General features: G+C 45.8%; 1 protein-coding gene across 10 annotated transcripts in view; it reads right to left on the reverse strand.

The window, feature by feature from the left end:
* The window catches only part of FOXN3 (forkhead box N3), a 212019-nt gene that overhangs the window by 136402 nt on the left and 49691 nt on the right, over positions 1 to 25926 (reverse strand). For 5 of the 10 annotated variants that reach the window (XM_056346829.1, XM_056346828.1, XM_056346827.1 and 2 more), the window contains exon 1: positions 1786 to 1997. The exons of 1 other annotated variant lie outside the window; for it this stretch is intronic. The gene's annotated coding sequence lies outside the window, so the exon portion shown is untranslated. Of the gene's footprint in view, positions 1 to 449; positions 702 to 1541; positions 1689 to 1785; positions 1998 to 25926 lie in introns of those variants that run through there. 4 more of the 10 variants (XM_056346822.1, XM_056346823.1, XM_056346824.1 and 1 more) reach the window with 4 other exon arrangements.

Raw genomic sequence — 25926 nt, forward strand, 5'->3', positions numbered from 1 at the left:
AAACTTTTGGCACAAACGCTGGACCAGAATAAAATGATTCCCCGTATCTAAAACAAACTCAACAGCTCCCTTAAGTCATGCAGTCACACAGTCAATACTGTCAAAGAACAGCAAAAAAACTACAGGCAACAACAGAATGACCCAGCTATTTACAGGAAGAAAAAAAAAAAAAAAGAGCAAGACAGCCATTCTGGTAAAGAGAAACGATGGACTTCATTTTAGTTGTTACAAAAGGGCAAAAAAGAAAAAGGAAAGTTCCTCGGGTCTTTCCACAAACACTTAACACCAAAGCAGCCATTACTAAAAAATAACACACAGAACTTTTATGCAGAAGCCCATTAACGCACATCATCACCCAACAAGCTCAGCAAACACGTGTGGCTTTGCACAAGTATCTGGAAGAGGAAAAAATACCGAGGCAGATATAAACACTGGGAGGCCAAACTTACGTAGGTCTCACTTCCTAGCTTTCAAAACAGTGTCCAGCACAGCCAGAAGGTAAACATGAGTACTGCCAGGATCCAGGGGCACCGGCATCGCCTACCTATGCCGCAAGCTCAACTTTGACTTCAAATGGAAGTTACGTCCCATGAGCTTCTAAACAGGAAAATTATATGATGGCTGACAGTAAAGTAATTTAATTGCACTGTCGCTATGACAACATGCTGCTCTCTTTCTGTTTAATTTGCTTATTTGCCAGTACCCTCCCAAAGGGCAGTATCATACCACCCCTTTTTCCTTTTGCCTTCCCCCCCCCCCCCCCCCCTTATTTCTTTTTTTCCCCTCCCCTGGCAGGGGCCCTCGCGGCTGCCGGTGGTGACTGCGCGGCCGCGGCCTCAGGGAGCCCCCTCGGGCCGGCGGCCGGTGCCTGCAAGAAGAGCCGGCGGCGCCCGCCCGCAGCGCGGTCCCAGCAGGGCCGCCGCGGGCGGGAGGGGCACCCGGGGCCGTGGGCCTGGGCGGCGGGGCCCGGCGCGACTGCGGGCGGTGGGCGTGCGCGGGGGCTGTGAGGGAGGCCCGTGGCGGCTGCCGCGGCGCCCCGCCGCCAGACAAAGGAGTGCCGGTCACATGAGAGCCCGCAGTTGGGAGAACATTTTTAATCCGCTGCCAACTGCGAGCGCCCCGCCACATATGTACGCTGCAGCCCGCCCGCCTCACCCGCGGCCCGGCGGGGGCGAGCGAGCCCGGTGGGGGCGGCCCGGTGCGCCCCCCCCCGCAGCGTTCCCACCGTACTTGTCGCACGGAGGGGGGGGAGGCGGGAAGGGGAGGTAGAGGCAGACGCCCATTGGCCGCCGCCGCAGCCAATCAATGGCGTTGCTAGGAGACCGGGACTGCTCCGGCTGGGCGGGCGAGGGCGGCCGGCGGCGCGCATACCTCCAATGCCGGCCAGATGTCACCGGCCCTCGCCGGCCCCGCCGCGCCGGGAAAGCAACTTCTGCCCGCGCCCGCCCCGCCGCTCGCGGCCCGCCGCGCGCCCAGCGGCGCCCCATGAAGCCTCTTTCTCATCCGTACGTGCGTGTGCGTGCCTATTCCAAAGTCCTTACCCGAGCAGCTCCCGGAAGCCCCGGCGGGACCACCTCGGCCCGCAGGCGGCCCCGCGGCTCGGCCCCGCGGCGCGGCCGGCCGGGCTCGGCGGGGACGCGGCGGCGCGCACGCCGCGGCCACGCACCAACTCCTGGCCAAGTTGTGGCGCGGAGCGGCCGCGGGGCCGGGCCGGGCGGGACCGCACCGCCCCCCGGGCGGGCGCGCCAGCGCCTTGCGCAATCCCCGCGAACAACAACAACTTACCTGGCGGGGGGGAGGGGGGCGGCGGTGGTTTCACCGCGGTCCCTTCATGGCTCTGGCGCAAACTTTCATCTGATGGAGCCGGGCATCGCGCGCCCCCCGCCTCAGCCCGAGCCCCGAGGGTGCCGCGGGGGTCCCGGCGCCGGGGGCACCGCCGCCAGCATGGGGCCCGGCCGCCGCCCGCCCCCCGCCCGCCCCGCGCTCTCGACGGGCAGCGGTCCGCGTCGGTGCGAGCCGAAGAGCGAGAAATTGTTTCCACTGCAAACAAAAAAGGCGACACATGACCAGGGAGGGAGGGGAGAGAGGGAAAACGTGGGCTGGGCCAGCCGAGACGGGAGAAGCCGCGGAAGGGAGGGCCGCCGGCGGTGGGGGAGGGCGCGGCGCGGGCGGCACGCCTCACGGCAGGCCGCGGGGACCCCGGCCCGCCGCCACCGCCGCGACCGCGGCCGCCGCCAGCCGCTCGGATGTGCCTCCTGCCGCGGGCGCGCCCGCCCCGGCCCCCCCCGCCCGGCGACACGGCGCGGAGCGGCCTCGGAGGCGGGAGGGCGCCGCGGGCCTAGCGGCGTCGGGGTCGCGCCGGGCCGACGGCGTTTGTCGGCGGCGGGCGGGCGTTCGAGGGAGGCGGGGAGCGCCCGGGGAACAGCCTCCGGTGTGGAGCGAAGTGACAGCGCTGCCGGCCCTCGCCGGCGGCAGCGGCGCTCCCACTTGTACGAGTCTCTCCCCCGACCCGTGGCGTGACGGCCGCTGGTGACAGGAGGCCCGGCCACACCGGCCCCGGCTACACTGCAATAAACTACGCGGTCGCCACGGAAGGCACCGCCGAGCCCCAGAAGTCCACTGACAGACACACCGGAGCCTGCCTGCTCCCTCCCTCCCCGCTCCAGAGGAGCAGGGAGACATCTTCCAGCGCAGAAACGCCATGCTCCGTCCTGCACGTCTCCCAGCAGACGGCTAGCTCCTGCCGAGGAGAGAAGACCTGCAAGCCCACCGAGGGCACACGACCCGAGCGGTACTAACGGAGCCCGCCAGGCGGTTTCGCACACGCCCGCACGTCCTGCTGCCATGTCCCTGCGGGGCGGGGGGCGCCTGCGGCCAGCAGCAGCCGGGGGTGATGGCGGGGGTCCCTGCTGCTGCCTCCGTGGGTCATGGAGCTGTGGCCTCTGCCGAGGGGCTGTCTCCACGTCGTGCAGTAAAGAACCGTGTTGCAGAAATCTGCAATAACTACCGAGGAAATAAACCAGTTTCTTTCTTTTGTCAAAGAAAATTTGCTTTAAGAAAGGAGGAAGAATGGTGCGTTCTCTTCTCTGCTACCATACCTTGACATAACTAGTATTAACTTGAGTAAAAAACCCCTTACCATCAGTTAAATTAATTGGAGGGGACTAACTTGATTTTTTAAAAAAAGTTGCCCAGTCTAGACAGCACTAAGTAAACGTACAGTCTCCCATATGCAACATGCTTAATCTCAAGCAGCTTCAGCAATACATAGCACACAATTACGGTATGGCTGTCCACCTGCAAAACAAGTACATGAAATTGATTTGTAGCTGATCCATAAGAACCTAGGTTTCTCCACTCCAGGTAAACAAGGGTTGCAGATTTAGCATATTTCAAAAGTAATTTTCCTTTCCATATAGAAAAGGTCTACTGCAGAAATGTATAAACAACATAAAATGAGTTAAAAATACAGGTATATTGGTAGATCCTTTCCAATGAAGCTCTGGACACTAATTATCCCTAAGTCAAGAAGAAAAGCGTTTTAGTGTTTTATTTAGAAAAGTTCTGACAACTGTCTCAAGACCTTGCAGGAATTCTGTGCTGGCCCACACAGTCGATATTATCCCACTTAACCAGTATCACCACTGTATCCTCCTGCATGTCTGTGTCTGTACTTGGTCATTTCCAAAAGAACTGGTTACCTTTCTTAATCTCTCTTGACACTTGTGAAATTCACATTTTTAGACAAGAGTGGCAACTACCTCATTCTCAAAGTGCAGAGCTGAAAAGCATTTCGTTGATTCTCTCAAACTAGAAATTCCTGTCATAACTCGCTAAGACCTTCTTTTGCCGATAGCTTCCCCTCCCCTACCCAGTGAACTGCTGTTTCACATTCTTGCATATTTCCAAGAAGCCAGCAGCTGGACTGGAGAATGGGAAGAATACCTATCATGAAGCTGAGTACCATCCTTACCCACTGGTAACCCTGCCCTGTGACTCCACCAGCCCTAACACTCCAACAGTCAGCAGACCATTAGTTTACACAGTTCTTATCTCATGGCCGTTTGGTTTCAAACCCAAACTAAATTACCAAGTCATAACTCCACCCACCCCCATTTACTCCAAATGCTTCAGACGTTTTTCTGAGTGAATCAACATGTCTCTTTATCGGCAAGCAAGGAGATTTATTGCATTTATCATCACTTGTAAAAGTCAAGTGTCTTAGAACAGACTACCAAGAATTCAGCTAATGAGAAGTATTTCTGAAGTGAGAAGGGGGAAGCCTCATGAGAGGCAGGGTAGTACGCAAAGAATACTACACATTGAATACATTATGTACATATCCTATTCAGGTACACAGCTCAGTTCTGTTCAAAACTAGTGGCAAAATTCTTCATCAATATTTGTGGAGTAATATCAGTTCCAGAGTTTTATACCTTTTCTGTGGTGGGCAGGTTTCCCCAGAGTGCACAGTAAGGATTACAGTGATTTGCTATGTAGACAGAAAAGCCAGCATGATCGAGTGCAGGGGCAGCAGCAGGTGATGCCAAAGCCTAGGAGAGTGGGGGGACAGACTGCGTGCCGGCTCAGCTCAGAGGACTGGCACAGGGCTCCCCACTGAGGTGCCCTGTGAGAGGCAGCAGTGCAGGGCAGCCTCTTGCTGGTTCCCCCTCATTCCTGAGCTCCGCAGCAACTGGAGCTGCTGACTTGCAGAGCAGTAAAACACACGCAGCAAGGTAAACACTGATATGTTGCCTCTTGGGAAGACTGTTCCCCAGCTTCTTCTGACCCTTTACTGGAATACTTAATATGGCTACTTTAAGAAAGGAGAATATAGCCTCACACAGCACCCCTGAAAGATCATTAACTGCTGGCTTAGAGACTATAGCGGCATCAGAACATCTAACATATGGCCATCAAGTAACAACTCACTGTAATCTTCGGCAAGCCACCAAATTTCTTTGGGTGTTGATTTCCCCATTTCTAGGACAGGAATAGTACTAACTCATTTAGCAAAAGATTTGCAACACTGACAGATGAAAACTGTTTGTACATCAAGACCAAAGTATTTGCTGTACTGAAGGCCGATTACAAGTACCAACAGTGCACTTTAGCCTTGTGGGCTAATATACAACAGTCTAATCTTTCCACTCAGATTTCAGAATAGCAACTGCAGATGTTGCAGTATCTTATTTAATGAGGACTCCCAGCCATCTCCCCATACTCCTTTATCTCTTATCCTCCTCTAGATTGGAATCCCTGATAACCTCCCAAAAGCCACCCAGCACACAGCACAGCAAGGGTCATGGGCTCTTACCAACCCTCCAGAGCTCTTCTTTCCCCCTTCATCTCTGCTGGGAACATATTTCTTTGCTAGTAGTATGACCATGCCACATAACCTTGCTAAATATTTCTGTGTTCTGCCCTCTGACCTCACCAGTCTCACCATTCAACAGACCTGCACTTCTTACCCTCACCTTTAAGACCCATTCCTAACCTGATCTCCAATTACAATGTCCTCATTGACTGGCATCCTTGTCAATGTTTATTCTCTTTACATTGGAGTCAAATTTCTTCCCTGAAGTCTGCTGCTAGTTTGCCAACTAAGCTTGCTCATTACGATTTATAATTTGACATGCAGCTGTACCCAAAAACCTCCCCAATTCTGAAAGGGTCCTGATGTGCTAAGTACCTTTCAGACTGAAGTGGACAGGGCTGCTGCCCCTTGTGATCAGTGATCAGACCCTCACATGGGGACATATCTCAGGCTCTAACACCATTTACTGTCCATTTTGTTTTGTTCCCAGTCTTCCTCCAACGCAGAATGACTGGCATCTCCCATCAGTCTTGCTATTTCTAAACTTATGTTTCCTCTGAGGCAATGGATTTAATCTTGTACAGAGCAGAAGCACATCGAACACCTTCATCAAACTAAATCATGAATACAATCTGTGTTTGCCCGTTTCCTCTTTCACAACGCCTGTTCCCAACATTCTTCTCCAGTCCCTCATAAAGAACCTGCAGTATCAACACTTTTTTTATTTTTAACCACAGCCTGGTTTTGTTACTTGCACTATGGCCACTTTTGGGGCAGAGAAACAGCTGTATCTGAATTCCCACCTGAACAGCCAGAGTCTCTGCCTCACCCAGAGGTAACACCTAACAGGCTGACTAACAGCACCTCGCTCCCATGAAAAAGAGCAGCTCCTGCCTCACAGCAGCTCTGAGTGCCATCACACCCTGCCGTCCTGCCCCACGCCTCTTACAAGCATGTGCTCCCCTTTCTTCTCCCACCCCAAGCACTAGCTGAAGATAGAAGCTGCACATGCAGTGAAGGCCCAGATTACTCCAGCTTACTGATAGGAGATCTATCTTTTGATTATTCACTTGAGACCATGGAATCAGATTTACAGAGCATTTTCTCAACCTTTCATTTAATTACTCCTCAGTTTCTCATTTGCCTCACCTGGCAAAACCCAACAGAAACAGACATTGAGAAAAAGAGCACTGATACAGAGCTTTATCAGAAGTGTGAGCAAACAAAAGTGTCTACAGCATTTCAGTTTCACAGGCTAAAATGTAATGAATTTCTCACAACAAACCCCAGCGTTTTTATGAAATAGTTCCTTTATAAAATAATGTATGCACATTCACAATGTTATTGTAGTAACGCTTGCAGCTTCTAAGAAAATGAGTATACTTAGTGCTAAAATTATATACAGCTGACAAGCTACCAGCAAGTGTGTTTCTGTACATGAGTGCCGTGGGAGGACAGTACCATGCATGTTAGTTCGTCCTACATACATTTGTTAAAACAGGTCCATATGAGAGATGCTTATGGTGATAATCACACCAACTTATGAGCACCACAAGCACAAACCTAGCTTATACTGGTAAAGGGAAGCTTCTGCCAGTGCATCTTACTTCAGTAGTGCAGCACACGGAAAGCAAAACGTTGCTGGGATAAACGTATCTTTACTGGAGTCTTCTGCTATAAAGGCTGTATTGGTTTGAAATCACACCTAACTTAACACTGCTGGTACATCAGTTGCAATACAAGCCAGTATTTCTGGTATTGTTGCAGTATCTGAGAAGGCTGAAAAAAGAACTGGGATGTGGTGCAGACCCGGCTATCTATTGTACAGGTGTAATGCCACAAAATGTGGCCTGGAGTTATCTCAACATTAGTATTCACTATTTGGCAGCTGAAGTCAAACTTTGCAGTAATCAGCAGAACCAGAAATCAACGGTATTTTTGTTCCTAAAAGCAAGGTGGAGGAAAAGCAGCAGCCAACACTGCACAGAAGTAAAGATCACAAGTTTTGGGAAAAACTATAATGGAGAAGCAAGGGTTTTTAATAAAGTTCCAAAACTGTATTGCCAAATTGAATTTCTAAAACTAAGACAAAATTCTTTCTGGACAACTCAAGTCCCACCTCAGCTTTCCTGAATACAAGCTGTTCATTTCATCAAAGACTTCAGGAGTTTATAATTTATTTGTGTCTCTATGCATGCAAAATTAAGTTGCAACAGGACCTCACAGGTTGTGAAGTTTTGTGTTCACATCTCATCAACTGAGGATCTCGGGGAGTGACACTTAAATACCATTTGCTAATTATTCTCCTCAGACCATTTGCTTGCGCCAGGTGGATTTCCTAGCCACAACTGTACTGTGTCCCAGCTTGATTTCCAGCTCTTTGAAGCACAGGATATTCCTGGGTGCTTTCCTCTACTCACCACTCAGCACTACTCTTCCTGTATATTTCTTGAACACTGTTCCCAAAGGAAATCCTGTGAGATGTGGGTCCAGATTCCCAGACTGTGGCAACACAGAGACAGCTACAAGAACCTGTATGAGGTGATGCAGTGATGAAGCACAAGCACAGCTGATTTACAGTGTGCTGGCAAAGGGATGCCAAGAGGATGCAGGTTTTGGGAAACACGCAAAATGTCATATAATGATTAAGCAGACTTCTACCTTTGCTGTGTTTTTAGTACTACATACCAGCCTACCAAATGCATGAGGGAGCAAGGAATGGAAAGCAATCAAAAATTGCAAGTGGAAGGACTAAAATGAGTCAGTAGCACCTGCAGAAAGCTTCTGCACTGTCCTATGCTCCCCTACACAGCCACAGGCAAGGCAGGCTCCGCAGCTGAACCAGAGAGCAGCTGCTGGGAAGAGCAGGGAAGTGAGATTTGGGAAGGAAGGAGGAAAGCTGGCACAGAAAAAAAAGCACACCTAAATTACCTGCATCCTAGCAGCAACTTCTGTTGCCAGCTACAGCCAGAGAACTACCCCCCCCCAGCTGCCACATTCATGTCCCGTGAGGTGGGTTTCCCTGCGAGCAGCTTTTGGCTTCTGTGTGGTGACAAAAGTTCATTATGATTATGGGCTGAGTTATCCACTGAGGCATTAATTTATGCTGGGTCTTTTGGCACTTCTCCAGTCTTTTTGGCAACAGGTAACTTCAGTGATCTGGGAGGTACAGTGCATCTGACACCTCTCAGATTTTTTGCAGGCAAATTTCTCATTCCACTGGTTTCTCACAAGGATACCGCAAGGATGGAGTGGGCCTCAGTAGCCAAAGCACTATGAAATAATCTTGGGAATTTTTTTTTCTTTAAATCTGCAGTTCTGTAAATATTGATATATGTCTTCTTCTAAGGTTCAGCTAGTTCCAGCACTGCTTAGCACTTCCATAAGCACTTCAAGGACAAAAAAATGCTATGGCTACAACAAAATTATAAAGCACATTTGAGGAGAGAAGTCACTTGTATTTATTGCTTGTATGCAGGTAGAGAGTTTTACTTATTCCACATCACTTGTCACATAATCTTCAGTATTTTCTTCTGTAATGTACAAAGGAAATACAACTTGAAAACAACACAATATCAAACCAAATGTCACACACACACAAAAAAAAACAAAAAACCAACCAAACAAACAACAGCTATCACTGGAAAAATGCCTGCAGGTTACTGGACCAGCACTGGGCAGCAGAGTGGGGGTTTCAGTAGAATACAAAGGCCAGTCAAGGCTGGAAGGAGATGGGCTGTCCTGTCACAAACCAGGCAGCCGCCAAGCCATCCTTTTGCCATGCCGTTGAACAGAAGGCCCATGTAATAACAACCACAAAACTCATTTAAGCTCTGAAAAGGTGACTAATGAGCTCATTCATGCTGCCTATAAATTATTCAGTACAACACTGACCCCACTCAAGACAAATGGCAAAGTAAACTTTAAATACAGGGATCTGGAGCCTCCTGTGTTGTCGGCTTCTGCCTGTAAAACTTTTTGTGATCAGCAGACACTTCACTTGCTTCTACCCCCTCATTAAACTGGCTCAGATGATGTTTAGGCCTTCTTTTTTACTACCTCTACCAGAGTTAAAGCAGCTGCAGCTGCTACATTATTTATTTCTATGTTGCCGAGTCTTTTTCATTAGTAGTTGCAGGTAATCATGAAGTGCCATGAATAGCTTTAAACTACATTCTTCAAAAATTAGAAGTCTGACCTCAAAATGAAGGCCAGGCCTAAAGAAGTAAGACGACAACGGCACGTGCATGCTTAATGAGAAGCAGCCCATCTCCAGAGCCTGTGCTTACTGGTATTTCTGTGAACATCTCTGATGTGTGCCAAAATGAAAATAGAGGACTTTAAAAAACACTTTCACTTTTTTAGGTGCTGGACCAAACAAGCTTTTGATATGTTTAGAAATAACCCATTTCTAAGACTAATTTTGTTATCCCATTTAGTATAAAGTAAGAGACAGGTTATAGTTCAATGTTAGCAGCACGAGCGGTGGTGTTTGCTGCTGGGGTAGCTGGAACAGGCACTGGCTCTCTTCAAACCATACTTTTCTTTGGAAGATAAATTGCTCACTATATTCACAACTTTAGTAACTCTTTGCATGTTGAAGTAGCAACTACAAAGTAACATTAAAGACAGTGTTTTATATGACATGTGGCTGATGTTCAGTGGAAAAATGTTACTCGCACCTCTGGTTACACAATCCAATTCCAAAGGTCGGAAACAACTAGATAAAAGGGAAAGCCAGGAATTATATTGCTAAAGTCCAGTCACTGTGTAAGGTATAAAAGAAGGTAAAGTGTAGGAGACATAAGGCAGCATCATACCGATATCTAAACACATGGAAGAAAAGGGGCTAGGAAAGGAAGTTTACAAATGAAATAATCATTGCAATTTTCACTAATCACTTGCTTTCTCCCAAGCTGGAAATGCTGTAAGCAAGCCGAGTAGGAACTTCTGCACTACTTGAAGAAAAGGACTTTACCACCTACCAACAACCATGTGATTAGTCTTCATTTATTTATATCCATGATTCTGAATTTATGAGACACACAGAAACCCTGTTGCCCTGTTAGTACTGTGTCGTGGTTTAACCCCAGCCAGCAACTAAGTACCACACAGCCACTTGCTCACTCCCCTCACACTCCCCCAGTGGGACCGGGAGGAGAATCAGGAAAAGGTAAAACCCATGGATCGAGATAAGAACAGTTTAATAACTGAAATAAAGTATTGAAGTTGAAGAGTAATAATAAAAACAACAACAAGGGAGACAACAAAAAGAGAGAGAGAAATAAAATCCAAAAGAAAAAAGGGGTGCATAATTACAATTGCTTACCCCACACTGACAGATGCCCAGCCAGCGTGCCCCCCCCCCGCCCCCCCCCCCCCCCCCCCCCCAGTTTATACACTGAGCATGATGTTCTATGGTATGGAACACCCTTTTGGCTAGTTTGGGTCAGTTGTCCTGGCTGTGCTCCCTCCCAGCTTCTTGTGCACCTCCTCACTGGCAGAGCATGGGAAACTGAAAAGCGCTTTACTTAGGGTGAGCACTACTTAGCAACAACTAAAACCTCAGTGTGCTATCAACATTGTTCTCATACTAAAAACAAAACACAGCAGTACCAGCTACTAGGAAGAAAATTAACTCTATCCCAGCTGAAACCATGACATACTGTTCTTTAAAATGGTGATTAAAAAAACCCACCTAAATCCCCCGACAAACACAAGACAGCAACGGAGCAGCCTACACCACATAGTATGCAAGTCTTAACTTATCAAAAACTCTCCACCTGACAAGATTCCTGAGCCTCTCATAGCTAAAGGGTGTTGGCAAAAGGCTGCTTTGAAACCCTGTCACATGCTGGACCCCACTAACCTGCCTGGCAAGTGGAGTTCACCTCCCAGTTCAGTGGTGGGAAACAGAAGCACTTCCTGTAGCTGACTGCCCACACCCTGCTCCTCATTTCCCTAACGAGGCCCAGCAGTGATGTCAGTTTTGCTCCAAGGCATGATTTGGTCCAAATAAAAACAATCTACAGTTGGCTACAAAAACAGAGGAATGCCAGATCTGGGGGAGGATGAGCAAACAAACTGACACACAGCTTTTAACTGCGTGCAACACAGCCAACACTTGGCTACAACTGCAAATGAATCTCTTGACTGGTCAATGCCACTACTCTTGTTGAGGGTGCCCTGGATGGCTTTGGCCTAAAAGGTCACCTGGGGGCCCTGAGACAGGGTCTCAGCAAATTCATGTGAGACTCCCATGACATGGGTAGAGCGCACAGCCAGCACTGGCCAGCCAGGTAATCCTCACCACCACTCTGGGGCTAGCTGATGTCACTGAGGTGAAGGCAGCTAGATCATGTTGGTACCAGGGAAAACAGCCCAGTCCAAAGCCATGTGCAACTGTTACTTGTATTGAAAAACTGCTCCTGCAACTCCTCCTTCCTCTTGGCTCTCCAAACTAATCTCATGGCTCTCAGGACCTCAGTGTGTGTCCACCTGTCAGGAAGGTTGGACTCCTCTGTGATATGGTCATACTGTTACAAGAAAGTATAGGTATTTCTTACCAGAAATCAGCAAATTGAGACGTTCGTAAAGCAAAAATTCACATATTCGACTCAAAGGAAAAGTTGTGGCCCCTTTGAATTGCATAATGCTTACCTCCCTATATATGAAATTGCCTCTTTGCTCATCCATAACCACACACAGGTCCTAATCCAAAGGAAGCTAACATTTATACACTCCAGTGAATACACAGTAGTCAGTGGGAAAACCCAGCTTTGCAGAGTGAGAAAGTCCCTAAGCGCTGGCCAGATGAGGCCAGAGAATACATGTATCACCCTTACTTTTAGACAATACATGTATCACCCTTACTTTTATTTATTTCTGGCTACTGTCACAACTTCTGCAATAGTGAAGAGGGCAAAACAAATGGTCTGGAACAAGCACTGCCATCAGTAACTTATTACTTGCTCTTCTGCTACAGCGCTGGTATTGCACACTCATACAGCCGTGGTTGACTCTGGATTCTCATGCACACCCATTAGATTTAGGAATCCAGAGACATACTGCACTCACGCATGAAGCACAGGACTACAATTGGGCCTAATGACACTGTCTGGAGACTCCCCACAAACCCAGTACAGGGAGGGGTCCCTGGCACATGAGCTGCTCTGGGAAAGTAATCCTGGTATGTGCTCCACAGCTGTGGACCAAGAAAGATCCTGTGGTGTAAGGTACTGAGCAAGCAAAGGAAGAGCAACTGTCTCTGCATCAACATGCTTATCAGCCAAGTTCAAGAGACAACAGGGAAACGAGGACAATAAGGCAAATTTCGCCACTTAAGTGCACACCACTGGATTTGGAGATGGACTAAGTACTTTTACTGGATTTTGTTGATGGCTCTCCTAACACACCTGTACACACTGACCTGGCATCTGGAAACCCCTCTGGACTTGCAGAATGGCCCCTTTCAAGCAGCTGATCTCCATGAGTGAGCAAGCACATGTGTGCAGGGAGGCATGTGTGGGCATGCATGCCATGGCACGTATGTGCTGAAGTCTCTTCAAGACTGGGATGTTAGTTGTCAGGTATCTGAAGGGGCTCCTTACTGAAGTTAACAGGTTCCACTTGAGCAGAGTTTCTTCTTTCATAGGTCAGACAAATGGAATAAGATCTTGAAAGTGTCCAGATGGAAATTTACACCTGTACTTGCCTTATTTAGTGGGAAGTGTGATACCACTGCCTGCAGAGTCCTTAGGGAAGTGGGCTGAAGCTGCTCTCATGCACTGTTTGATTATACCTTTGGACTTACCAGTTCTAACTAAATCAGCATCCAACCCTCTACCTTTATTTATCCCGTTATGTCCCTATCACATCTCTATTTAGCCTTTACTGCAGGATTGAAGAAGCCAGTCAGACCAAAGCTCCTCTTGCTCACATCCTGGTTCCAGCCACATCCTAAGGAAGAGCAGCGCAAATGCACAGTGGTACTCTGCAGCATTCTCCTGTACTTCCAGAGACCTGCTGCTTAAAAGCTTCAGCTAAAGATGTGTCCAGATGCTGTGGTGTGCTATAAACCCAAAGATACTTTTTCTTCAACCAGCCTTAAAAAGGTTCATGTAAGCTTCAGCATCAACAACAGCCTGTAGCAAGGAGTTCCACGTTTTAACTACTGACTGTGTGAAAAAAGTTCTTCCTTTGCTTTAAACCTGCCATCTGATAGCTTTACTTGAAACCCCTGTTTCTTGCGTTATGATAATTACTGCATATCTAGGACATGTGACTCATGTCTATGCAGACTTCTCTTGACTTTATAGTGCCTTTTTACTGTTCAGACAGTACTACTAATACATTTAATTCTGTATTTCATTCTTTGAAGTAACTACAGGTATACATAGACAATAAAATGTAATACACAAACATACCTATCAATAACCATCTACTCATACAGTCATAATTATCAATATTGTGTCTACCCAGACAAGAGAAAAGGGTATTCTTTTTCAATAAAATGGTCCTAACAACATGCTTTTCTTGCCGTCTCATTCTGTAGCTTTCCCTTTATAGTCTCACTTGAAGTACCTGGAGATTTTCCAAGCACTTAATATGTCCACAGAAAATGTGGAAGCAGATCATTCCAGCTGACGATATCTTTATCCACTGAGAGAACAGCAGCTGGAAGATGCTACCTCACAAGACACAAGCTGTAACAGATCAGGCCCTATGCAAGTTCAGTCCTTTCAAAAAGCTGCAGCTTCAGAGTTACAAACTTCTTGGGGTGCTCCAGTGCAAGCTGCAGCCTCTGGTTTACACCTGGCACCTGCCTAAGACAGCAGGAGCATGACCAAGGTGGAGATGGTCTGGGAGATGATGAAGGACCATGGAGCATGGTGAGAAGGGCTATGGGGAGGGGGTAGAGAGTGCACTTTGAAAGAGTGGCGTGGGGCTAGGTTGAGTCCAGGGTGGTGATATGGGAAGCGATGGCCTTGCATCATCTTCTATTCAAGTTTCAGCTCTGTCCCCATGTGAAAAGGGCAAGCCCACCTCCAACAAACTGCATTCATCTCTATACATTACCTCCTTGTGCTTGGATTGATGCAATAATAATAACTAATATGGGTGAACATAAATGCAGGAACTTAAATTTCCGCTCAAAGTGCCCTGATTTCTTCACCTGCACTTTAAGCTTCTGTGAGAACTTCCTAACCACTGTGCACAGTGCGAGGCATAAGACCTGTCCATTTTGAGGCAAAGACAAGCTGTGTTTTGTGGCTCAGCTGGCAGGATGTTTTTGAAAGCAGCTCAGTTCAGTCAACAATCTCCCCCTAGAGTCCAAGTACATCACCTCAAAAATATGTCTCAGCTCTTCTGGCGTGGGGCCTGGGAACCCAAATTTGTTTCTGATCCAGGTCCTCCAGCTGGCAGCATAACAAATTACTGTCCTGCCACCAGGATGGATAAAGTCATTTTTCACTCATAATGTGAGTGAAAAATAGAGCAGGAGCTTTATTTAAAACAGGAAAGCAATACACTGTGCTTTAGGAAATTAACAGGGGAAAAAAAGCTCTTTTGCCTTATAAACCACAAGGACAAGAAACTGAGTTAGAACAGTATCAGTTAGTATCCCAAGGAGCCTGACCAGAAAAAACATACTCTGGTTACAAATTCTACTGTTGCCCATCTTGTGGCTAAGCCTAACGTTGCATCCACATCAGGCAGCCTGGTTTTTCCTGCGGATCACTAATATTTTTCCCTGCAGTCTACAGAATTGCTTCAGGCAAAACAGTACAGATCCATATCAACAGCTGGATGGGATAAGCTACTGATGTTTTCCTCCATAAGCGTGGGATATAGGTGAAGCATACTGCTGTTGGTGATACCTCTGCTGTTCTGATTGCACCCTCCTTGGATGTGAGGAATCACTTTCTTTCCCAGGGCACAACCCTGCAGCTGCTCTCACCATGAGAGGCAGCCCAGAGAAGGAGTAACCTAAGCAAGAACCCTGCTTATCTGACAAAGCGCGAGGACTCTGCTGGACTTGTGTCAAAGGCTTGCAACAGCAGTCACAGCAGCCCCTTTAAATTCAAGTTGTTACTTAACAGGCAGATACAGCAGAACAGGCAGGTGTATCTTGTGTCACCTGAGGGTAACATGGCTAAGGCTGACTCATTCACAAGCTCCCAAGGAGACCCTGCTCTCCCCTAAGCAATTCTCCCTTGGACTCTCCCTTGCAACAGTGATGCAGGACTGGCCACGCAAGCTGCTCATACCGACTTGCTGGCCTTTGCCTGCAGGATCTTTCCATCCTTGCACTGCCTGTCACCAACCTGAACCACACTCCTGTAAAAGTGATTTGTCATCAGCTTTTATTACTGACCAGGTTATTTTTCCTATTAACCTAAATCAATATACTCATACAGTAAACATCCCAAAACTCAAGTCAATACGGAGAATTCAGAAGGTACTACAGAATTACAGATATTTGCAGTTTTGGTTAGAGATTCTCAGATGAATGGTGCAATGGAGGCATAGCCAATATATTAGATTTTCAAGGACTGATGGTAACTTATAAGAAAAGCAGGGAAAGATCTAAGAGCCTAAATCTCACTGACTTTCAATTGACTTTCAGTGAAGTTAGTATTGCTACAGCCTTCAGGTACTTCCAAAACTGTCATCTTAAAGCCCTGCCTAAAGGTTTGCCTGCCGCTCCCTGCTGACACAGCACACGCTTATAGTGGGATCTTACAAGAACCCTAGATCTTACAAGATACTTGTTTTGCCTAGGGGCAATGTCCTGCACAGAAATGAGCATGATCCTGGGTATATTTGGGCCTCAGTCATTACCAGTATGGCCAAACTGCCTGTGGCTGCTGTTAGTCCTGCACCCATCCTGCTCCACAGCTGGTAGGAGACGGCAAAGCAGACAACCAAATGTAGTGCCTCTCTCTCCTCTGATAGCTCTGTTTTTAATTTCTAACTCAGGTGGACGAGATGGTAACGCACCCTAATATACAGTTTATTCTGTGAATTATTTCAGGACCGTGCATTGCAAGTACTGGTTTAGGTCCTACTCCTAGAGGTACCGATCCCCAAAAGGGATGCACCCAGCTCTGTGAGACTAAGAGAGCACACACAGCACAATGGAGGCCTGAGCCAGTCCAGAGGATGAAACCACTGTCAAATCACACCTCTGCAGAGTCCATTTCCTGTATGCTTAGATTGTCTCCTCTCTGTAACTATTCATTATGGCTGGACTCAATGATCTTAAAGGTCTTTTCCAACCTAAATGATTCTATGATTCTATTAGCAAGCATCCACTCTTGGGAGCATCTATGAGCAATCACCTAGATTTGGAAGCTAGTTGAAACAAAGGGGAATCACAACGTCCTCTCATGTGGTAATCTCTAAGGACCTATCTGCTACCCTCTGCACAGCATCATCTAGAGACAGCCAAACTACGACACATCCTGTAAGCAGTGTCCCCACGCTAGCACACAGATAAACTCACCATCCAGGTGGCTGAACCTTGAGAGAGCTCCTCTCGAGTTTACTGGGATACCCTTCAGACAGAACTAGGGTACCTTTACAGAGCACTACACACATGTGGAGACAACAGATTGTTTGGGTTTCATTGTTTAAAAAAACTGCTTTTAACAAGCAAAAGTCACATTCAAAGTATTATTTTTTATTTAAATAAAGACAAGTGTACTAATAAATGAAAACTTATCTTTTTGTCCTGGGCTTCTACACCATAGAATAGGGATTCTCTGCCCAGAAACTTCTCTATTTCTTCTATTTAAATAGGTCACCTGACAGGGAAAAATGTCTACGCAAAATTCCAGTGGAGCCAACAGATTTCTGATCAAGACTGGCATCTGGCAATAGCTATACATTTCCACAGATTCATTCCTCCCAGCACAGAAGTCATATGTCTGATGCTAACTCAGATGTTTATGGAAAATCCTTGCATACATTAATATAACATATAGTAACTTCCTTCCATGCTTTTAGATCATCCTCTAGAAAAACAAAATAGCACATCCCTTTTAAGAGTACTGAAAGTGGATCAAAAACTCTATATAAGGAGAGATTTCTGTATTTAGCTCCAATTAGTTTGACTTCAGTACAGATATGCTGGAGCCAAAAATAGACCCTAGACTGTTTCACTCTCATTTTCTGTTCTAGCCACTACACGACACTTTGACAATGATAGGTACTTTACATAAACGTTGGTTTCTCTCAGTATTACATATTTTCAGTCGTCCTTTCAAATCCACTCCAAGTGGGTTGCCACATATACATGTTCTTTAAATCAAAGAGTTCAGTTTGACACTTCATGGAACTACCTCCTTACAATACAACCTTTGTGATCTATCAGCTAATTATTAGGAACTAAATATATAGGTTTTATCAGAGTACACCTGTCAGAGTTTATTACTGTGCTGACTGCTGCCAGCTGAGCATAGTATCAGGTACAGGCACAGCATCTAGAAACAACTGCCTCAAAGCACAGAAATAGGAATGGGACTTCAGCAAGAGGTAAGGTCAGGACAAACATCTGTAACAGAAACATCCCAGTATTGCTGCCACCAGTCCCATGCAGGCCAGGTCTCACCATTAAGCGTGTCAATTTAAAGACTTTGAAAAAGAAACACAAAAAATTTATTTGGATGCCAGTCTGAGGGCCCAGAAAGAGCAAGTCTTTCCAAACTGGCATGAAATCCTGCACTCTTTATTCTTGGAAAGGCTTTATTTACCTTATTGCAATTCCGGGTAAGGATTGCAAGACAGAACTCTGAGATCAGACCTCTAATCCCGCCTCTCTGTTTACTGCATTGATTGTGCTCTTTTAGACTCTGATCTTGCCATTCCTGCTTAGTGCAGGCTCCCCTCTGTTGGGGATGGGGAATTAAAATGGGATTCAACCGAAAAGCTGAGGCAGAGCAGAGAATGACGAAAACACATCATTTGCCATGAGCAGTCCTAACCATGGTTAAATTTAGAATGCAGGCTCCTCAAGCAGAGAGCTGATCCTCTTTCCCTGTGGGGCGCCAGTCACACAGTGCTACATAAATATTAAAATAATAATTGATGATTAATTAATAATGGCTTCCTTTTCCTCATGACCATCTCTCAGCTGCCATAAGAAATATTAATTTCCTTTCTTCTAGATGCAGATACAAACAATCATTCAAAAACTTATTTCCTCAGAGAAAATTCACTTTCCCACTCCTTTTCACTAAAATATTATTTTCTGCAGCCTTGGACGTGAGATTCTGGACCATTCACAGCCACGCTGTTTAAGAAATAAACACTAATTAAAAAAGCCTCAGAAGCCACAATAACCAAAATAAACATCAAGAACGCAAAGCTGAGGTACAGAAAAAAGAAAGCAAATCATTCATTCCCTCTTGCTCTATAACTATGTCCTCTATAAAGACATAAGTCTTTCAACAAAAAACATTTTATATGCTGTGAGAATTATCTAGGGGTAGCTATGTTCCTTTGGTGTCCGTAGAGACAGACATCAGACTCTGATCTTACAACTGCCTTGCATCCATGTATTGTTCTTGCTTTTGATCTGCACCAAATCTGGTTTCTGTAAAGTGAGAAAGCCTCCAGAAATTCATCAGCCACTGATCCATCTCCTCCTAAGCCAGGGTAGCCTTACTGCGCCTGCATCTACCAGCCTCACTCCTGCCACCAGTGAGTCCTCTTGCCATTTATTGAGCTATCACACTGTCTTGTAGTAGATCTTCTAGCTACTTGTAACCCTCCTAGTTAAAAAAAAGAATCAATAAAAACCCCTCCCACAGAAATCATTTGTTCATTTGTGATATTCTCCCAGCATTCAGCCCTCAAGCTCCAAAGTTGGTTTCTGCTCCCCAAGTTCACATCTCTCCAACTTAGTCTGCTTCCTAAATGTCAGATCCTACCAAAGCCTTTCCTTACCAATTACACTACTACTCCTCTTTCTCCTTACCCTTTTTTTCGGTTGTTTTGTTTGTTTCTTCCCCCAAATAACCAGCCTTAGCCTTCCTCAGCTCTGCAGGTGTCAACCACCTAGGAATACTGACCAAGCTTAAAACACAGACTAAGCCTTAAAATCCAATTTTAATAAAGATAATTGTTAATATATACTTTTTACATAAAATTCTGTTTCCCTGTAGAAAAAATTAACATCATCCAGAACATCAACATTTGTCTAGGAAATTTCTTCATGGTATTTTTAGTGATTACAAATACCATCTCTTAATAATCCCCCAGGTTCTCTTTAGAGACAATTATTATGAAAACAGATCTTCCTAATGAAGATAAAGTTACTGAGTCCAGAAGTTTTAAATCACTAATCAGGATGGCTGTGAGACTCCATGCAGCAATTAGTTTTAAACAGTTTTAAGATGAAGTTGGATTGCCTTCTGAAAGGGATGTAACAGCCCGCAGAACAGTGAACCCCAAGGGGCCCTGTGTGCCTATAGCTGCACAGCAGCAACTTATGGGGGACCTATTAGGTCATATGCAGCATGTGCACTAGCACATATGTGTTAAATAAGCATAAAAGGACTAAATGCACATGAGAAGATTGTAGGACAAATTAAACCAACCCAGGACCTATGTGCAGGAAGCAGCACAGGGGGACACATCAGGGAGCCCCACAGCCCAGCTCCAGTGAGTCTAACAGAGGCATGCACGAGCAGCGTGCACTGCGAAGCACTCAGCACAAACCTATGTGACGGTAAATGTGAGACATTGGGCTCCATCTGCTTGTCCTGTACATGCTGAACAGCAGCCTGGATTACAAGAAACTCCCTCTGTAAAGGTTTCACCCCATGAAAGAGTTTCTCCACATTTTTAAAGCCCATAGCAGAACGATGGCACCTGCCTCCAGGAACATCATCTCACCACAATGGATGCCGTACACCACTACCCTAAAAACATGTTTTAAAAATTCTTGGGCGAACAAATGAGGGCCCAGTACTTCACCCCAGATCCTGCAGCTCCCACAGCCCTCTGTTCAGGCAGAAGGCTCCTGTCTTCTTACAGGAGGAGGGACTCAAGAAATGATTGCAATTAAAGCATAGATAATGCAGCTGAACATGTGCATTCCTCATTTGTTTAACAAGCATAATTTAGCTTCAATTATTTATGATAACACTTCAGAATAAACTGGTAAACATGGTGCAGTAGACTCTATAAAAGAAAGAAAGCCTTTGCTGTGGGAGACTGCTCTGTGGCCTCCTGATCCGAAACCTCCGCTGGGAGAGGGACTCACACCTCACTTAGCAAAGCAGTTACGAGGTACAAGGATTAGGATAAATGAGGAATGTGAGGCTGTATTTGACTCAAAAAAACCCACCAAACCCACCAAAATTTAGCATGGAAAACAGTGAGCAATATTATAAATAAAACTCCATTAACATGAACAGTGTTATTCTGAGCTGTCAGTGTTGAAATCCTCTCACCTCACCTACATGTGCAGGATGGTAAGTAGGTGCAAGTGACTCAAGGAATCTTTAGACCTGCTCCTACTCACTCTCCCACCAGGAAAATCGGGAGCTGGTGCAAATCAGTGTATTTACTATACAAGTAGCTAAGGGGATGGGGAGGCCTTGGTCCATCCAAGCCAGGCAATGTGGGATCAGACACTGCCCCCAGAAAGCCCCCAGCCTGCATTGGTGCCGAGTTCAGCAGCACCCTGCATGAGCAGACTGCCAGTCTGCAAATGTCAGGTTGGTGCCAACAATTGCTTTAACACAGCTGGGGACGAGCTTTTTTGGGGAGGACAAAAGCAGGGAAGGAGCCCATAAAAGGAAAAGGCAGGGAGGCCTGGACATGGAAAAAGAGAAAGGGAAGAAGCTATGAGAAGAGGGGTAGGAGCACACAGCCTGCCACCCCAGGAGCACCCATCCAGCATCGCCTCCGAGCCAAGGCGGTACGACAGCATGGTGCATCTCTGGCCACCCCACCCCATAGCACCTGCTGCAGCAGTGCTGGGTGTTTGTTCCCACTGCCCTGCTGCAGGCAAGGGGACTCCCAGGACATACCTCCGATACACCTCTCTGGGCTTCTGCCATCCTTCCAAATCCAGCTACCCGAGGAAGAAACAGAGCTTTTCTGGCTGTCTCTCCCTCCTTGTTAGTAAAGCCTCTGTCCCTGTCGTGCATGGCTTGCTGTTACTGCTTTTGGAGACAGTTGGAAATTTCAGTGGAGAACGAAAGGACATTGCAACAGGAGCGAGACGGTGACAATACTGAGGGCCCACTGGCAGTTGCACTGCTGCCTGTCAGTTGCCACAAAACATGCTGCTGTCTCTTAGCCTGGATTAGTGCTCCCGAAGGTGTAAAACAGAATGGCTTAAGGCTGAAAATACTCCAAAGTCAGAGTGCTATTCCTTGCCTTCCTGAGACAACTGCAGTGCATGAAGAATCTCTGTTGTCTACTGAAATCCAGAAGTACCTACTAATAAAGACCATCACATAGAGCACTGCCAGGCAATTTCAGGTCACTTGAACTGTTAGTATGTTCAGTTGGTTTACATGGATCTTTGGTGAGCAGATGAATAGTGTATCTGCAGGAACTGACATCCAACTCAAAACCATCCTGACGTGCAGACGTACAGAAAGACCATGCAGCCCCTTCCAGACAGCTGTGTGTGAAAGCAGACGTGTCCAACTCTCAGGCCAACCTGGGACTGTTATTCACCAGGGAAACCTGAAACGAAGTTTAGCACTTACCTGGAATCAATTCTTTCGCCCTCACTCTATAAACGTCAGGCCTCTTTCTTAGTGAAAAAGGTGCTATGCACTCTAGCTTTGCCTTTTCTGTATTTTGACTTAAGGTATCGCTGGCTGCGTTTAATAGTTTCGCTCCTGCAGAGCAACCTTCTGAAAAGGTCAAAACAAAACACTAGGAACGAAATTCATCGCTGATACAACTCCATTGACTTAGCAGCATTACACCTGGGATAGATCTAGCTGTAACTGTTTCCATTAAGGTAAGTGGAAAAGAAGTGTACTTGCTGTCTTAACTTTACTTTTCAATTGATCTGTTCTGTTCTACTCTGTGTGTTTCATTGCAATCAATAGGAATATATCTATTAGAGAAAGTTACAGCACAAAACATCTAAATAGCTTTTAAAAAACTTGGCTTCTCGGTTTATAATGAACGTCAGGGAGATGAGAAGGTAGGAGGCATTCAGTGTGCACTCAAGTGCTTTATCTTTCAGAAGAGGATAGATGTAAGCAGCTTCCATAAATATTTTTATGTATAAGCTACATCATAGGCAACAGAGATCTTCCTTAAAGATCTACTCTTGATAGCAGACATGAGCGGCCAGCCCTGAACAACAATGTCAAATATAGCTCAGATATTACAGGGATGGGCACTGTAAACACTTACAAGCAGTTAGATTAGGGGGAAATAAACTTTTAAGTTCTCTGGGACTGTGTTTACATTCATCATGATCTGCTCTGTACCATGTCAGCTATGTTGACAGACTCCTTCCTCTAGGCATTGGTAAGATCATGGGAATCTTTTTTGGTAAGATTATGGGAATTTGTATTTCAAGTGCTTGTTTTCCTTTCCAACCTTTCAATGCTTCTTGCTTCAACTCTTCTTTATATGCCATGGTGGTACTCTACCACTATACCAGTGCCCATTGCTCTGGCTGAAACACCACCCAAAGCACCACAGAGACATTTTTAGTAAGTGATCCTGGAAAAATACAACAAATAAATCTTCTGGATCAGCTCTAGTTATTGAAGATGTCACAAAATGAGATGACATTACCAGACTAGACAGCTCCTAGCATTAAATTGTAGTCATGTGGCTCTTCTAATCTGACATTTAGAATTTCACTTAAATGTTTGCCTCAGAACTATAGAAATATCTATTAACGCTTGCCATTATTCCGGATTTTTATTGCATTTCAGTGTTGTGCATCATTGCACTGGAAGCTTCAGAAAGATGTTGCAGACTGAGCTAGCAGTATGCAGCACCTCCCAAACTGGGACATGAGACAGGTGATGGGACTGAAGAAGCAAAACTAAATTGCAGTTGCATCACTCCAGTGCACATATGCTATATACTGTTTTTAGATGTGGGTTTTGTATTTTTAGACAGTTTACTGAGGGAGAGGCTCATCTGTTGCTAGAATGCTACTATGCTCACCTACAGCCACAGCGCACTCTCCTCCTCTTATGCTTATGTCTATAAAACCTGTCTAAGGTGGTCTTAGTGCCCTGAAGGACCAGGCACTAGAGTATATCCATGTGCTACTTCTTCCACAAGTTAAAGACCCTTTATCCTGTACTGATGACTTACCTGTGGTCTCACTGACTCCCTGTTTGAAGGCTCTGTTGTGAAATTCAGAAGGATTGTACCAACTATCGCACAGATCCTTCGCAATCTATCTCATGTCAGCCCAGTCAGCACCAGTTGACCAGGTCTCAGGTACTAATGGCCACCATTTAAAGGTTGCTTTTAATGCGCAACCAGTCAAGGAAAAAGCAATCATTTTAAGGAATACTACTGTATTGATTTAGTTTGCATCACTGGGATGTCTTAGAATAATGGATAAGGTAATCATAGCCACTGCAACATGCTATCTATTCCCTGCAAAAACATTCTTAAGATGTAAATCATGAGGCAAGAAGGATTTGGAAAAGAGGCTTTTTCTGTTCTTCATATTTGCTTACTCTTCTTTTAAACTGAGTATCATTCACTTTAACATACATACTCTGAATAGCTATGCAACTGAGAGTAATTCAGTTTTCCCACCACAATCAACAAAATGTTCCTCCCTTGATCACTCCAGTTCGTACATTACTTTGTGGCCACTTCAGTGTTGAATGTGGTCTTCCCTGCAATACCCAAATGCTTCTAACACAATTTACAGCCTACTTGGAGAGTACCTCCTTGGAAATAATGTTAATCAGGATAATTTCTCCTCTTACTTTAAAGAGCTCTTGATTGGGTGCTTTCAATCAGCCTTTAGCCAGTTACCTCAGGATTTCTCAAGTTCTTACAGTGAAATGGGACAATGCCATTTAGCAGTCAGAGAGCATGTTTAATGGATCACGCTAATCTCAAGGAGGGCCTATGAAACTCTAATTTGTCAGGTTTCATTACATTCAATAATGACTGTAATTTTCCTGAAGCGTTCTGCTCACTAGAAAATTATGTACCATAGTTTTGCACCCCATTTTGTCTAACTCTGTGGTCAGAAAAATTGAAGGCATCTCATTCTCCATGGCTACTACCCAGAAGGGGCCTGCGAAAGAGGGGTTAAGAGTTCACTGTCAGATGTATTTATCTCAGAAGCAGGTATAATTCTTTTGCAAACAGCTAAGTGTCAGTGCAAAGCGAAGCTGATTCAGGGTAATAAAAGCACTTCTGAAAAGCTTTTAGGTGACACTATATCCCTCACAAGCTTTCTCCACCCCTGCATCTACTTTATCATCCAATACCATCATTACCTTGACCAATCTGCACATTATTTCCTTTCCAAATGGATCGATTTCAAAACAGCTCATCTGCTAATGCTAAGCACAGGTTTGGGTGATTCTCCTATTCTTTCAATTATTTCTTTGAGGAAAATTCGATCCTGTTAAGCAAACAAAGCTTTTATCTCAGCTGAAGACGCCTGAACTACGATTGCCACCAACAGATCAAGAGCTTCTTCTGAAAGCCTTCTTGCAGCTGTAGCACCCTCAAGTGACAGAGATGTCCCAGTTTAGTTCATTACACGTAACAGATGGTGTAAGGTATAACCCAGCATATTAAATAGGTGAGCTATTAAAATTAACCAAGTCCTGCAGATTTCTGAAGGCAGATGCACAGTCTCAAAAATCTGGCGATCTCCCTGGTTTTGATCTGCTGTGGCAAAGGAATGGCTTCCCAAAGAGCAAAATGAAAGGTGCATAGCATATGGCTTCACCCCAATTTCCAGGGGCTACTGTCTGTGCAGCTAATTCTGATTTGGAGGGCAAATCAGCATTGATCAAGATTCAAAAGTGAACCTGTCAGACTTTCTCAAATGTCTTTGGAGATCTGGCCTGGCAGTCCATAAGTAATGCAGAGTGTGCAGAGGCAAAAGCCCCAGGCAGAAGAGAGTGGTCACAAAGGAATAAGCAGAGCAAAGTAGATGATCTTCCAGTTGCTGCTTGTGTGGTGACTCCACTGTGCCTTTACACCTCTACTCTGGGATAACAGTCCCTATGCACTTTATAAGCAGAGACTGTAGTGGCTCTGTCCACAGCCATTCAAAACCCTCTTTATAAGGCACTGTATACTGAATGGGCACAAAGTAATTTGATTATAATGTCCGCGGTTAAATTTAAAACTCTACAATCATCTCCCAGGATCATTTTATGTAAAATTTTAACAGCTATGTTAAGGAGCGGTGTTTACCAAGATCTGCCTTTCATACAGTCCAGTATAGCATCTCTGGAAATGAACATCAGTTTGGTCAGAGATTCTCACTTGCAGGTTTGTCTGTGCCGGCATTTATATGATTTTCCTAGCCTGACTCTGACACACATGAAAAGCCTAAAACAACAGCCTATAGGCATGAAACCAAAGACAGATACTTCATGTTCATCATTGCC

The sequence above is a fragment of the Falco biarmicus genome, chromosome 7, assembly GCF_023638135.1.
Source record: "Falco biarmicus isolate bFalBia1 chromosome 7, bFalBia1.pri, whole genome shotgun sequence".
NCBI lineage: Eukaryota > Metazoa > Chordata > Aves > Falconiformes > Falconidae > Falco > Falco biarmicus.